Genomic DNA, 12849 nt, shown 5'->3' on the forward strand with positions numbered 1-12849 from the left:
CTACAAAGGGATAGACAACTGGAATTTAAAAGATGAAACACATTAGACAAATATTTCATAATCACGTCTCTCGTATTTGTATCTTGACCTGTCGTTACGTAGTAGAGTACACCACATATTTGTTCCAGTCTCTTAATTTGTTTTCTCTCCTGTCTGATTCTCCCTTCTCTGTTTATGCAATATATTTCATTAACAAAATAATCCTATTAAGTGATTGTTAGAATTTTTATTTTACTTTTCTTGGAACGGCTTGTCGCAGGGTACGTGAGATTTTCTGGTGGCTAATTTCCTCCGACTTCTCACGTATGCTGCATTCTGACGGCTTCATGTCACTACTTAGGTCGTTTCCAACCTTTTTTGCTTCTTTCCCTGGTTTTTTTATCAACTTCACGTTGATTAGCTCCATAAGCTTGTTCTTGTGTATGTTAGCATTTTATCTTAAATGGAGTAACAAAGTTTCAGTTACAGCCAGTCATTTATTTAACCCGCCACTTCATTTAACTTTCCTAAATTTACGTTAATTTTGAATTTCAGGATAAGTAACAGCAAAATAAGTGATTCATTCATTTTCTCATGAACTGTTGTGTTGCGGAAAAGCGTGATTTCCTTTCGTTGCCACGCCAATTACTATCTGCTTGATAGCTATTATCTTTCTTAGGTTTTAGGATATTCATTACCCAAGGGGGCCGGCGACTGTTTAATTATGCTTTTTGCTAATCAGTAGTTTTTGTATTAAATGTACGTGGTATCGTTTTCCCCACGTGGTTCGTTACAAAATGAATTTCATGATCTGTTGAATGGAATGTACAGCCTAATGAGTACGTAATATGGATAGAGTAAATCGAAGAAAGACCGAAGTAGTGAGAGGTAGCAGATAAAAGAACACCGAGGAACTTAGCAGAAATGGGGGATCACAAAGTAGACAACGTTAACGAAATTCGCTGGATAAAAAGAAAAATAACCTCTTATGAAAGGGCCAAGGAGGAGACACAAAGTAGACTAGCAGAAACAGAATGGGCTTTCCCGCTAAGGGAAGTCTGCTGATAGCAAACAGTCTTAATGTCATGAAGAAATTTCTTAGAAGGTAGTTTTACATCACACCATTGTACGGTAGTAAGACATGGACTGCACGAAAACCTAAGCAGAATAGAAGTCTTTGAGATGTGCTGCTACAGAAGAATGTTGGACATTAGGTGGACTGTAAAGGTAAGGAATGAAGATGTTCTCTTCAGAATCGGCGAGGAAAGGAATATATGGGCAACACTGACAAGAACAAGAGACAGGATGATAGGACATCGTAAGACATCAGGGAGTAACTTCTGTGTTACTAGAGGAAGCCGTAGAGGGCAAGAACTTTAGAGTAAGACAGAGTGAAATACACTCAGCAGATCATTAAGGCCATAGGTTGCAAGTGCTATTCTGAGATGAAGTTGGCACAGGAGAGGAATTCGTGGAGGGCCGCATCAAACAAGTCAGAAGATGGAAAAAAAACTTACATAAATACCGGTTTGCATTTCTTTCTTACTTGATCTATCTTAAACCCCTATGCCTTCTAAGGTGATTCAGTGACTAAGGCTCTATCCGTTAAGTTCTTGGTCCGCCATATAGATGATAAACTGAACTGAAACCAACACGTTGATCAGTTAATCAGGAAGCTTTGTTCTGCTTGCTCTGTAGTCGGGAAAAAAGGAAGGATTCCTCGAGATGGTCCGTGAACATGTTGGCATGTGCCATACTGATGACCCTCGCCGTACACGGGTTTGTTTGTAGGTGATGCATTAAAAGAAGAAGAAATTATCACAAAACTTAATTCTCTTATCAGGAACACACTCGTTCAGAGCATGAAAAACGTTTAAATTTTTAGGCTGCCATTTCTAAGTAGGAAAAAGTTCTGTCATCACTGATATTGTGTTGAGCCCAGTCTCACGGGACCACTGCGTCACAGAATTTTTGGAATTGTGAGCGCGTTCCTGAGTCATTGCATAAATACTTTCGTTGCCGATTGAGCACCTATCTTCCTGTACGTCCCTTCTTCGCTCTGCGCACCGTTCCGTCAACTCTACGCTGTCTTGCGCTCTCCCAGATTTTAACCGTGAAGGTGGTGGCGTGCCAAATTTAACTCTCCAACGTCGTCTAACCAATCACATCCTTTGTTTACCAGTAAGATTTTAGCACCCACTTCCATCATTTCGTACTACAAATTGCAGCACTGCCAAGCTTCTCTGTGTTCTGAATTACTACCCACAAAAAATTACTTCTAGCGGCTCTGCCTAAGAGCTTCAGTTTCAGTGTCTAAGAAAGTGAACATTTGTAATTACGAACGCTTTAACTAGAACTCCTAGCAGTCGTCTAGGCGTAGCCGGCACGGTAGCTCAGCGTGTTCGGTCAGTGTGTTAGTTGCCCTCTGTAATAAACTGAGTGAATGGATCGACGACTAACTACAACGGGTGTAATGGGACGTCCGACCCGAACATACGCAACGAACAAAAATGAGAAAGAAAAGGAGGTAGTGTCTAATTAGTAATCAAAACGTCCTCAGTCTCGGGTTCTATCCCTGCCACTCTTTAAATTTTGAATAAAAATCATCAGCAAAGGCGGCTGAAAACCTACGGCATAAGAAGTCACCCTCGCTGTGTCAACGGCCTTATCAAATAAGGTGAAGGAGCAGATAGAGGTTCAGAGCACTCTTGTCCTTGAGGTTGGAAACTGGCCCCAAAAGGCGGAAAAAGCAGCAATGATCAACGGTATGTAAACGCAGAAATCCCTGTATTACAAAATAACTTGTATCTGCAGGACATGTGGCCCGTAACTGGAAAAACGTCATTGTGATCTCTCCATTGGCAAAACATTCCGTTTTAGTCCCCATTCGGATTTCCGGGAGGGGACTGCCAAGGGAGAAGTGACCATGAGGAAGAGACTGAATAACTAGATGCACACACCTACGAGTCTAGACTTGAAATGTCGAAGTTTGAACGTGTAGGGAGCACACACCTACGAGTCTAGACTTGAAATGTCGAAGTTTGAACGTGTAGGGAAGCTAGAAAATTTAAAACGGGGAATGCTGAAGCTCAGTCTAGATATAGTGAGGCTCAGTGAAAGAAAATGGAAAGAAGACAAGGATTTCTGGTCAGACCAGTACAGAGTAGTATCAGCAGAAGCAAAAAATAGTATAACGGGGCTACAATGCGTCATGAATAGTAAGAGGGGACAAATAGGATTACTGTTGACACTTATCAGACTCTACGGCAACACCGACAACCATTGTTTAGGTATACGTGCTGACGTCGAAAGCTGAAGATGACGAGATAGCGAGAGAATATGAGAATATTGAGTATGTAGGTCAGTACGTAAAGAGAAATGAAAATTAATTATCATTGGAAATTGTAATGAGGTTTTATGGAAAGGAATAGGAGAAAAGTTTATGGAAAAATATGGGCTTTGTGTTACGAATGAGAGACGAATAAGGCAAATTGCCTTTTGCAATAAATTTCAGCTAGCAGTAGCTGATGTTCTCTAAGAATCACGAGAGGTGGTGTAATTGGAGAACGCCGGGAGATATGGAAGATATGGAAGATTTCAGTTAGAGATTCCGAAATCAGGTATTATAAGGAGTACCAAGGGACAAATAGGAACTCAGATCACATTTTAATGGTGGTGAAGAGTGGGACGAAGTTTGAGACTAGTCAGGAAGAACCAATGCGCAAGGAATTGGGATTTGGGATTACTAAGGAATGACGATATACGCTTGAAGGTCTATAAGGTTATTGATACTGTAATGAGGAGCAGTTCGGTAGGCGGTTCACTTAAAGAGGGATTGACATCGCTAAAGAAGACAAAGGCAGAAGTTGGGAAGAAAAACATGGGTACAAAGTAATTGAGAAGAAACCATGGGCAACATAAATATTCCAATTCATCGGTGAAAGAAGGAAGTACAAAAATCTTTAGAGAAATTCAGGGATACAGAAATAAAATCACTTAGGAATGAATTGAAATTTCAGGGAAGTTACCGCGATACGGCTACATGAAAAACACGAAGAAATCGAAAAGTAAATGAATGTCTTAAGAGCATATGGAAAAGTCGAAAGAACCTTCGGTGAAATTCAAAGCAAAGGTGGTAACATTAAGAGTGCAATGTGAATTCCATGGCTAAAGGCAGATGAGAGGGCAGATGTGTGGAAAGAGCACACTGGGGTGCTCTGTGAGGGAGGGGACGATGCACATGTCTGATGAAGTGGTAGACGAAACAGAAGCTGACCGGGAAGAGACAGGAGATCCTGCATTAAAATTTAGAAGAGCTGTCTAAGATTTAAAATAAACTAAGAAAGAGGGGATAGATAACCTTCCATCGTAATTTCTCAAATCATTGAAGAGGGTGGCAACTACAGTTATTCATGTTTGTGTGCCGAATGTGGAAGACTAGCGATGTACTATCAGACTTCCAGAAAAAACATCATCCAAGCAATTCCCAAGATTGCAAGAGTCCATAAGCGCGAAATTTATCGCACTCTCAGTTTAACAGCTTGTGCATCCAAGTTGCTGATAAGTATAGTGTACACAAGAATGGAAAATAAAATCGAGGATCTGTTAGGTTATCTCATTGACTTTAGAAACAGAGAGGCAGCTCCGACGTTGTAGTCCATAATGGAAGCAAAACTGAAGAAAAATTGAGACATGTTCAGAGGGTACATCGACCTGCAAAAAGCTTTCGTCAGTGTCAAATGGTGCTAGATGTTCGAAATTGAGAAAAATCTGAGTAAAGTACAGGGAAAGACGAGTAATGCCCAATATGTAAAATTTCGAAAAGGGAGCAATAACACTGGAAGGCCAAGAACGAGGTACTCTGATTAAAGTAAGGTCGACGATTTATGGCTGAGCACGTAAAGAGCAAGGTCAACAGCGCCCTTGCATTAATGATCGCATTATAAAGGGTGAATACAGGGATGTAGTTCTTCGACACTGTTGTTAAATCTATGCATCGAGGAAGCAATGACGGAAATAAAAGAAAGGTTGAAGAGTGGGATTAAAATTCAAGGTGAATAGGTAGCAATGACAAGGTTTACTCATATTGCTATCCCCTGTGAAACTGAAGAAAATTTACAGGGAGTGTTGAATAGAATAAAGTCTTCAGTACATAACATGGATTGAGAGAAAACCCAAGAGACAAGTAACTAGTAGTAGCAGAAATAGAATAGGGAGGAACTTATCAGGATGGAGATCATGAAATAAATGAAGTTTACGAATTCTGCTACCTAGACTGCAAAATAACGTGACTGAAGCAGTAGGGAGGACATTAATAGCATACTACCACTGGACAAAGCGGTATTCCTGGCGAAGAGAAGTCTACCAGTATCTAACGTAAACCGTACTTTGAGGAAGAAATTTGAGGGTGTATGTTTGGAGCACAGAACTATATAGTAGCAAATCGTGGAATGTGTAAGAAACGGGAAAGAAGAGAATCGAAGCATTTGACATGTGAGACTACAGAAGAATGTCGAACGTTAGATGGAGTGATACGGTAGGGAATGACTATATTCTGCGGAGAATCGGCAAGGAAGGGAATAATGAAGACACTGGCAAGAAGGTGGTATAGGATGGAAAGACAGGTATTAAGACATCAGGGAATAACTTTCATGGTGCTAGAGGAAGCTGTGGAGAGTAAAAACTGTAGAGGAAACAGAGACCGGAAAGCGTCTATCAAATAATTGAACACGAAGGTTTCAAGCGCTACTATGAGATGAAGTTGGCACATGAGAGGCTTTTGTTAGTTGAAACATTACTAATCTCTAGTTCCTACTTCGCACTAGCGTCTGGAATCTCGTTAACCTGAAATTCATTCGAAGTGGTTCTGGACTATTTTCCGTTTGATGTGTAACATGATATGTACTGAAGATTTACTACCCATTTCTCTCTCTTTCGTACCGAAAGACATGCTTAAAATTTTTTTAGGCTTATTTTCCTTAATTAGATTAGTTCCTGTCTCGATAAAGAGCCTTTCACTTCCATCATGGCACCTCATTATTCTACCTTAGCTAATCACTCATCTTCACCGCCTGCACTAAGTGCGCGCACGGTGTTTAGGGAGCTCAATTTTGCGTCATCACACAATTCCCCGTAGACAGAAGTCTCTTGAATCTGCTGTTTCTCCTATCGTGAAAGACATTACAGTAGGAAACTGTCAGTACTTATAATCACAGCTAGATTGGTCCGTTCTTTTGACTATTTCGATAGACGAGGTTGCTACCAATTCCTTTTAAATAGAACACGACTAGCGGTTGTTTTAGTATTAATCTTATCTACTCCCTCCCTCTACTTTGCAAAGAAGCACCACGTCCGCCTTTCAGTGGCAGAAGATTCCTTCAGTCCTCTTCAAATCAATAACATGCTTTTTGTTCAGATGAAATTATAGCCTCGGGTTTCAAGCCTTCCTCTTATTTTGTGTAGCTTCCATTCGTTTATCAAGCAGCTGTCTACCTTTCTCTACCACAAGTCAAGAAACAGGGCCCCGAACTACTTGCATTACATCAGCTGGTGTTTTACAGAAAGCACCTGGTCAACTAAGTAGAACTGAACCCAGCAACCATACCACACACAACACATCCCTTACCATCTACATCTACATCCATACTCCGCAAGCAACCTGACGGTGTGTGGCGGAGGGTACCCTGAGTACCTCTATCGGTTCTCCCTTCTATTCCAGTGTCGTATTATACGTGGAAAGAAGGATTGTCGGTATGCTTCTGTGTGGGCTCTAATCTCTCTGATTTTATCCTCATGGTCTCTTCGCGAGATATACGTAGGAGGGAGCAATATACTGCTTGACTCTTCGGTGAAGGTATGTTCTCGAAACTTTAACAAAAGCCCGTACCGAGCTGAGCGTCTCTCCTGCAGAGTCTTCCACTGGAGTTTATCATCTCCGTAACGCTTTCGCAATTACTAAATGATCCTGTAACGAAGCGCGCTGCTCTCCGTTGGATCTTTATCTCTTCTATCAACCCTACCTGGTGCGGACCCCACACTGCTGAGCAGTATTCAAGCATTGGGCGAACAAGCGTATTGTAACCTACTTCCTTTGTTGTCGGATTGCATTTCCTTAGGATTCTTCCAATGAATCTCAGTCTGGCATCTGCTTTACCGACGATCAACTTTATATGATCATTCCATTTTAAATCACTCCTAATGCGTACTCCCAGATAATTTATGGAATTAACTGCTTCCAGTTGCTGACCTGCTATTTTGTAGCTAAATGATAGGAACCTATCTTTCTATGTATTCGCATCACATTACACTTTTCTACATTGAGATTCAATTGCCATTCCGTGCACCATGCGTCAATTCGCTGCAGATCCTCCTGCATTTCAGTACAATTTTCCATTGTTGCAACCTCTCGATACACCACAGCGTCATCTGCAAAAAGCCTCAGTGAACTTCCGATGTCATCCACCAGGTCATTTATGTATATTGTGAACAGCAACGGTCCTATGACACTCCCCTGCGGCACACCTGAAATCTTACTTCGGAAGACTTCTCTCCATTGAGAATGACATGCTGCGTTCTGTTATCTAGGAACTCCTCAATCCAATCACACAATTGATCTGATAGTCCGTATGCTCTTACTTTGTTCATTAAACGACTGTGGGGAACTGTGTCAAACGCCTTGCGGAAGTCAAGAAACACGGCATCTACCTGTGAACCCGTGTCTAAGGCCCTCTGAGTCTCGTGGACGAATAGCGCGAGCTGGTTTTCACACGACCGTCTTTTTCGAAACCCATGCTGATTCCTACAGAGTAGATTTCTAGTCTCCAGAAAAGACATTATACTCGAACATAACACGTGTTCCAAAATTCTACAACTGATCGACGTTAGAGATAGAGGTCTATAGTTCTGCACATCTGTTCGACGTCCCTTCTGGAAAACGGGGATGACCTGTGCCCTTTTCCAATCCTTTGGAACGCTTCGCTCTTCTAGAGACCTACGGTACACCGCTGCAAGAAGGGGGGCAAGTTCCTTCGCGTACTCTGTGTAAAATCGAACTGGTATTCCTTCAGGACCAGCGGCCTTTCCTCTTTTGAGCGATTTTAATTGTTTCTCTATCCCTCTGTCGTCTACTTCGTTATCTACCATTTTGTCAACTGTGCGACAATCTAGAGAAGGAAGCACAGTGCAGTCTTCCTCTGTGAAACAGCTTTGGAGAAAGACATTTAGTATTTCGGCCTTTAGTCTGTCATCCTCTGTTTCAGTACCATTTTGGTCACAGAGTGTCTGGACATTTTGTTTTGATCCACCTACCGCTTTGACATAGGACCAAAATTTCTTAGGATTTTCTGCCAAATCAGTACATAGAAGTTTACTTTCGAATTCATTGAAAGCCTCTCGCATAGCCCTCCTCACACTGCATTTCGCGTCGCGTAATTTTTGTTTGTCTGCAAGGCTTTGGCTATGTTTATGTTTGCTGTGAAGTTCCCTTTGCTTCCGCAGCAGTTTTCTAACTCGGTTGTTGTACCACGGTGGGATCTTGCTTGGCACATACTCATCTAACGCATATTGTACCATGGTTTTGAACTTTGTCCACTGATCCTCAACACTATCTGTACTTGAGACAAAACTTTTGTGTTGAGCCGTCAGATACTCTGATCTGCTTTTTGTCACTTGCTAAACAGGAAAGTCTTTTTACCTTTTTTAATATTTCTATTTACGGCTGAAATCATCGATGCAGTAACCGCTTTATGATCGCTGATTCCCTGTTCTGCATTAACTGATTCAAATAGTTCGGGTCTGTTTGTCACCAGAAGGTCTAATATGTTATCGCCACGAGTCGGTTTTCTGTTTAACTGCTCAAGGTAGTTTTCAGATAAAGCACTTACAAAAATTTCACTCGATTCTTTGTCCCTGCCACCCGTTATGAACGTTTGAGTCTCCCCAGCTTCAGTCTATAAGCTCACATCATAACTATCACCGATAGTATTACCTCACAGAGATTAATCGTTTTAGAGGTAGTCGGAAGTTTCGTTGAATCAAAAATTGTTCGTAGCAGCTAAAATTTATAAAATTTTCCGCCTATGTAGATACAATAATTTGTTTCCATCCAAATATACCCCGCGATGCTTTACCTGCCACATTGGTGTGTGGGTATTTCAGTATTTCCTATCTCATGCTCTAGACTAAACTGGTGTTAGCTTTGCTAAGTATTAGGACATGACCATCACTCAACTACGCAAAACGACTTGTTTTTCTACTTGGTTGTCTGAGAGCTGTTCCGTGATAGTAGCCCAACGACTGATTCCTTTCAGGTGTTTTTCTTCTTTTTGAACCGAAGCAACAATACCTCTGTCTGCACAATAGTTTAAGAGGCATTTGCATCAGCAGCACAAATAAGAAGTGCCACAATACGTTACCTAAGATGGCACATACATAAATCTAATAGTGAGCAGTTCGGTTATCATTTACTACCCATGTGGCTCTCAGTAATAAAGCATGTCAGGCTTGTGCCAGACTGTCGTTTCGTTGTTATTACCATTAATCAAGTACGAATCATGTGACAGATTTTCAATTAATTCAAGTTTTAACATCACAATGGTTGGTACAGATGACTCCAGAGAGCCAGCCATCGCTCTATAAAGCAAATCTCATTAACTGAGTATTCAGTACGACGAAAAATCAATCAAAAATCGCAAATTTTACTTTATCTGAATCCACTGTAGCTGTTCGTTGCACCGTTGTCCAAACTTCTTTGGATATACCCTTTTTGACTATTTTCCGGTTATTTGAAAATGGGTCCCGGCCCGAAACTAGTCATCGAGTGAATAAAAAAGTTAAATTTGCAACTTTGGACTGCTTGTTCGTTATACTGATTAACGGAAGTTGCTAACACACAGCTACTCAAGAATGATGGAAGTTCGTAAATGTGAGTATTTCGCTTGCTTGCGATACTGGGTTGGATAAATTGGCCGAAACCTGCGTGCCATCCTAATAGTGCAACTTGCTAGCCGTGGGCGAGTAGACGCCCTCAGCGGACAACTTAATCTGAGATCTAAAGATGATATCCGCGCTGTGCAGGGCGATGTCCTGGAGAGCGGCCAGCAATATAGGCCGACTGTCGGACCAGTGCTATTGTGTAAACGGTGCCACAGGGGCATGGCCCGCTGTCTTCAGAAACTGGTCAGATAACTGGCAGACGGTCATCGTCGACTAGACCCTATTAATGAGCGCTGAACAGAGAGATGGGACTGGGTGGGGTTCTTAACGTAGTGGCCTAATCATCTAGAACATCACACGTGGTGGATGCTGACGGCAGGTAAGACGCTGATAAAAGAAAACAATGTGTGGAGTTGTGCGGAAAGGTAGGTAACATTTTCCATTTGAGTACGAAGCTAGTTGACAAAACTTTTCTTAGTATGGTACTACGTCATTATTCAAAACCTATATTGGAGAATTCTGGATCTACCAGTGTATTATAGCAGTGCAGACCCTCTTAGCTATATTTTGTCATTACTGCTCACTGAGGATGAGATTCCATCGCAATTTTTAAAGACGATTGTTATAATTGATCTGAAGATGGAAGGGGTGGGGAACTATACTGTAATATGTTATAACGATGGAGTGAGTCTGCTGTTACTGATAGCTTCATGTAATGTGTGCTATGATTGGCGGTCGTCGTGTATGAGGAGTGGGCTCTTATTCCTCCTGCTAGGCCGTGCGGTGGCAGTAACTGACCGGCAGCGCTCACGTCTCATGTTTTTCGTGGTGGTGGTGGTGGTGGTGCGACGTGCTTGACTCTTAGGGCTGGAAGCCAGGATATACCAAGCCTGAGTCCATCTTCTGTTCATATTGTTGGGGTGTTTTGGTATGGCTTATCTGGCTTTCGCGTTAGGTGCGCGAAACGTGACAGAAGTTCAAAATGCTGTGTAAACATTCTTAATGGTTACAAACATAGATCGGCCTCCATTACCATGGTGATTAACAGGAAAGGCTAGCAATAGACGAACTGTAGCCAGCAGTAAGCTACCTGTGTGAAAAAGTCACACCAAAATGATTGAGAACTTCTTCGGGTTGGTTCCAGTGTCTTCTACAGCAGCCGCAAGATCCAGAATGTGCTTGGATCCACCAAGGACAAGGTAGATACCTTACACAGCAGGTGCGTATAAGGTGGAATGTGAACGCGGGGCAGCATAGATCGATGACAGTGGCAGGCCAGTAGGAGTGTACATACAGAAAGGACACGAGCGCTACATTTGTCTAAGGCAACATGGCAAATCAGAGGTGGTCGAACACCAGTATTACTGCGGCGAGGAGACAAAATTTCAGGAAACCTGCGTACTTCCAAAGCAGCCAGTTTTATTAAAATGCAAGATCAGATAAGCCACAGAAATACTGAAACACCGTAACAACATGAACAGAGGTGATGGACTCAGGCTTGCCTCATTCTGTCTGCCCGTCCTCTGAGTCCCGCAAGGAGCACCAACAACACGAAATGTGAGCGCTACCTGCGAGTGGCTGCCCCCTTGGGCCGCGACCTGCTTCCAGTACGAGAACAACCTGCCTTATTCGCCGATGAGCACCAGTCATGACACACAGCGGAAGAAGCAGTAGATAACAGCGAATATCCACTCTAGTGTTATTGCAATAAAGTTCTCATTCCTTCCATCGTAAAGAGACCAGTAACAACGATCTTTTAAAATTGTGATAACTTCATGCTCAGTGAACAGAAAAAATCTAAGCGAATCTGCAAAGACAAAACGCACCAGTAGATCCAGAACGAGGTGGTTACTGTAACTTTGGCCGCAACGTAATTGTTTCTTCACTACAGTGTTTCACAGTATAAAGTGGTACTTTACTCAGAACTTTGCTGCCAACTGACTGGCCACGAAAGCCTATTCAGTTACAGGATATGTCGGCCGCGCTTTGTGAAGAGCTCTGTGCCGAGAACCTCTCGCCACGGTACGCAGTTTGTTGACCTGATCACTGCAGAAAGAAGTGGGAAGAACAGCGCTTGGACAGTGCCTAAAAGGAAGCTTGAGCGAGGGATCAAATACCGTTTTCCGAGAAAAACAATCACGGATGCTGGTCGCATACGTCAGTACAGAAACTTCTGAAGACTAGCAAATAGTTCCCAAATTGCTAAGATTTTTCCGAGTTGGAAGAATGAAAGATTGGTTAGCTGTTAAACGTTTTCAGAGGATAGGAGAAAGTTTTGCTACGAGATTTTCCATTTGGAGAACGATTCACAAGCTTTTCATTGTAAGACGAGTACTTTGACGGGGGTTTCGTGAAGCTACGAAAAACACAGCGGCTTAAAGTAGCACTGTCCATATGGGAGAGAGGGTTTGCTTGCTTTACGGAAGCAGAGGGACATACCGATTCTAGTGCAGCTAATGGCAGGTTCTCCCATGCCGGACAGCATCCAGACAGTGTCTCACAATGTCTCATATTTTCCTTTCTTTGATCATGAGTTCTCCTTTCTTGAGATGGTAGAATAAGGTAGTCAGACTCGACGCGGATCTTAGTGACAGCCACTGTACTCCGATTAAAATTACATTGCAATCATCGTTTCTATCACAGGAACGATAGGGGCCAGCCACCTCCACTTCATTTATTTTACATGAATGCTTAGTGTCTGTTTCGCACATGTCCGCAACAAGAACTTATTAATTTGCCTCGATAGGCAATGAACCAACTACCTTCAGTGCGGATGCACAATGTCGTTCTAACTCCGGAGGGAATTTCAAAGTAGCGAACATGGAGGACATGGGCGGGGACTGTGGCTAGGTAGCGTTGGGTAGGAATGTGGGTGGACAGGCAGCGTACCGAGCTAGTCCGTGAAGTTGTGTCTAATACTGTGCTCGGATGACGCAA

At 42.4% G+C, this 12849-nt stretch overlaps 1 protein-coding gene across 1 annotated transcript in view; it reads right to left on the reverse strand.

Moving 5' to 3' along the window:
- LOC126266887 (synaptic vesicle membrane protein VAT-1 homolog) overlaps positions 1-12849 on the reverse strand; it is an 83084-nt gene that overhangs the window by 48018 nt on the left and 22217 nt on the right. The gene's annotated exons all lie outside the window — the stretch shown is intronic.

This window comes from Schistocerca gregaria, chromosome 4 (assembly GCF_023897955.1).
Source record: "Schistocerca gregaria isolate iqSchGreg1 chromosome 4, iqSchGreg1.2, whole genome shotgun sequence".
NCBI lineage: Eukaryota > Metazoa > Arthropoda > Insecta > Orthoptera > Acrididae > Schistocerca > Schistocerca gregaria.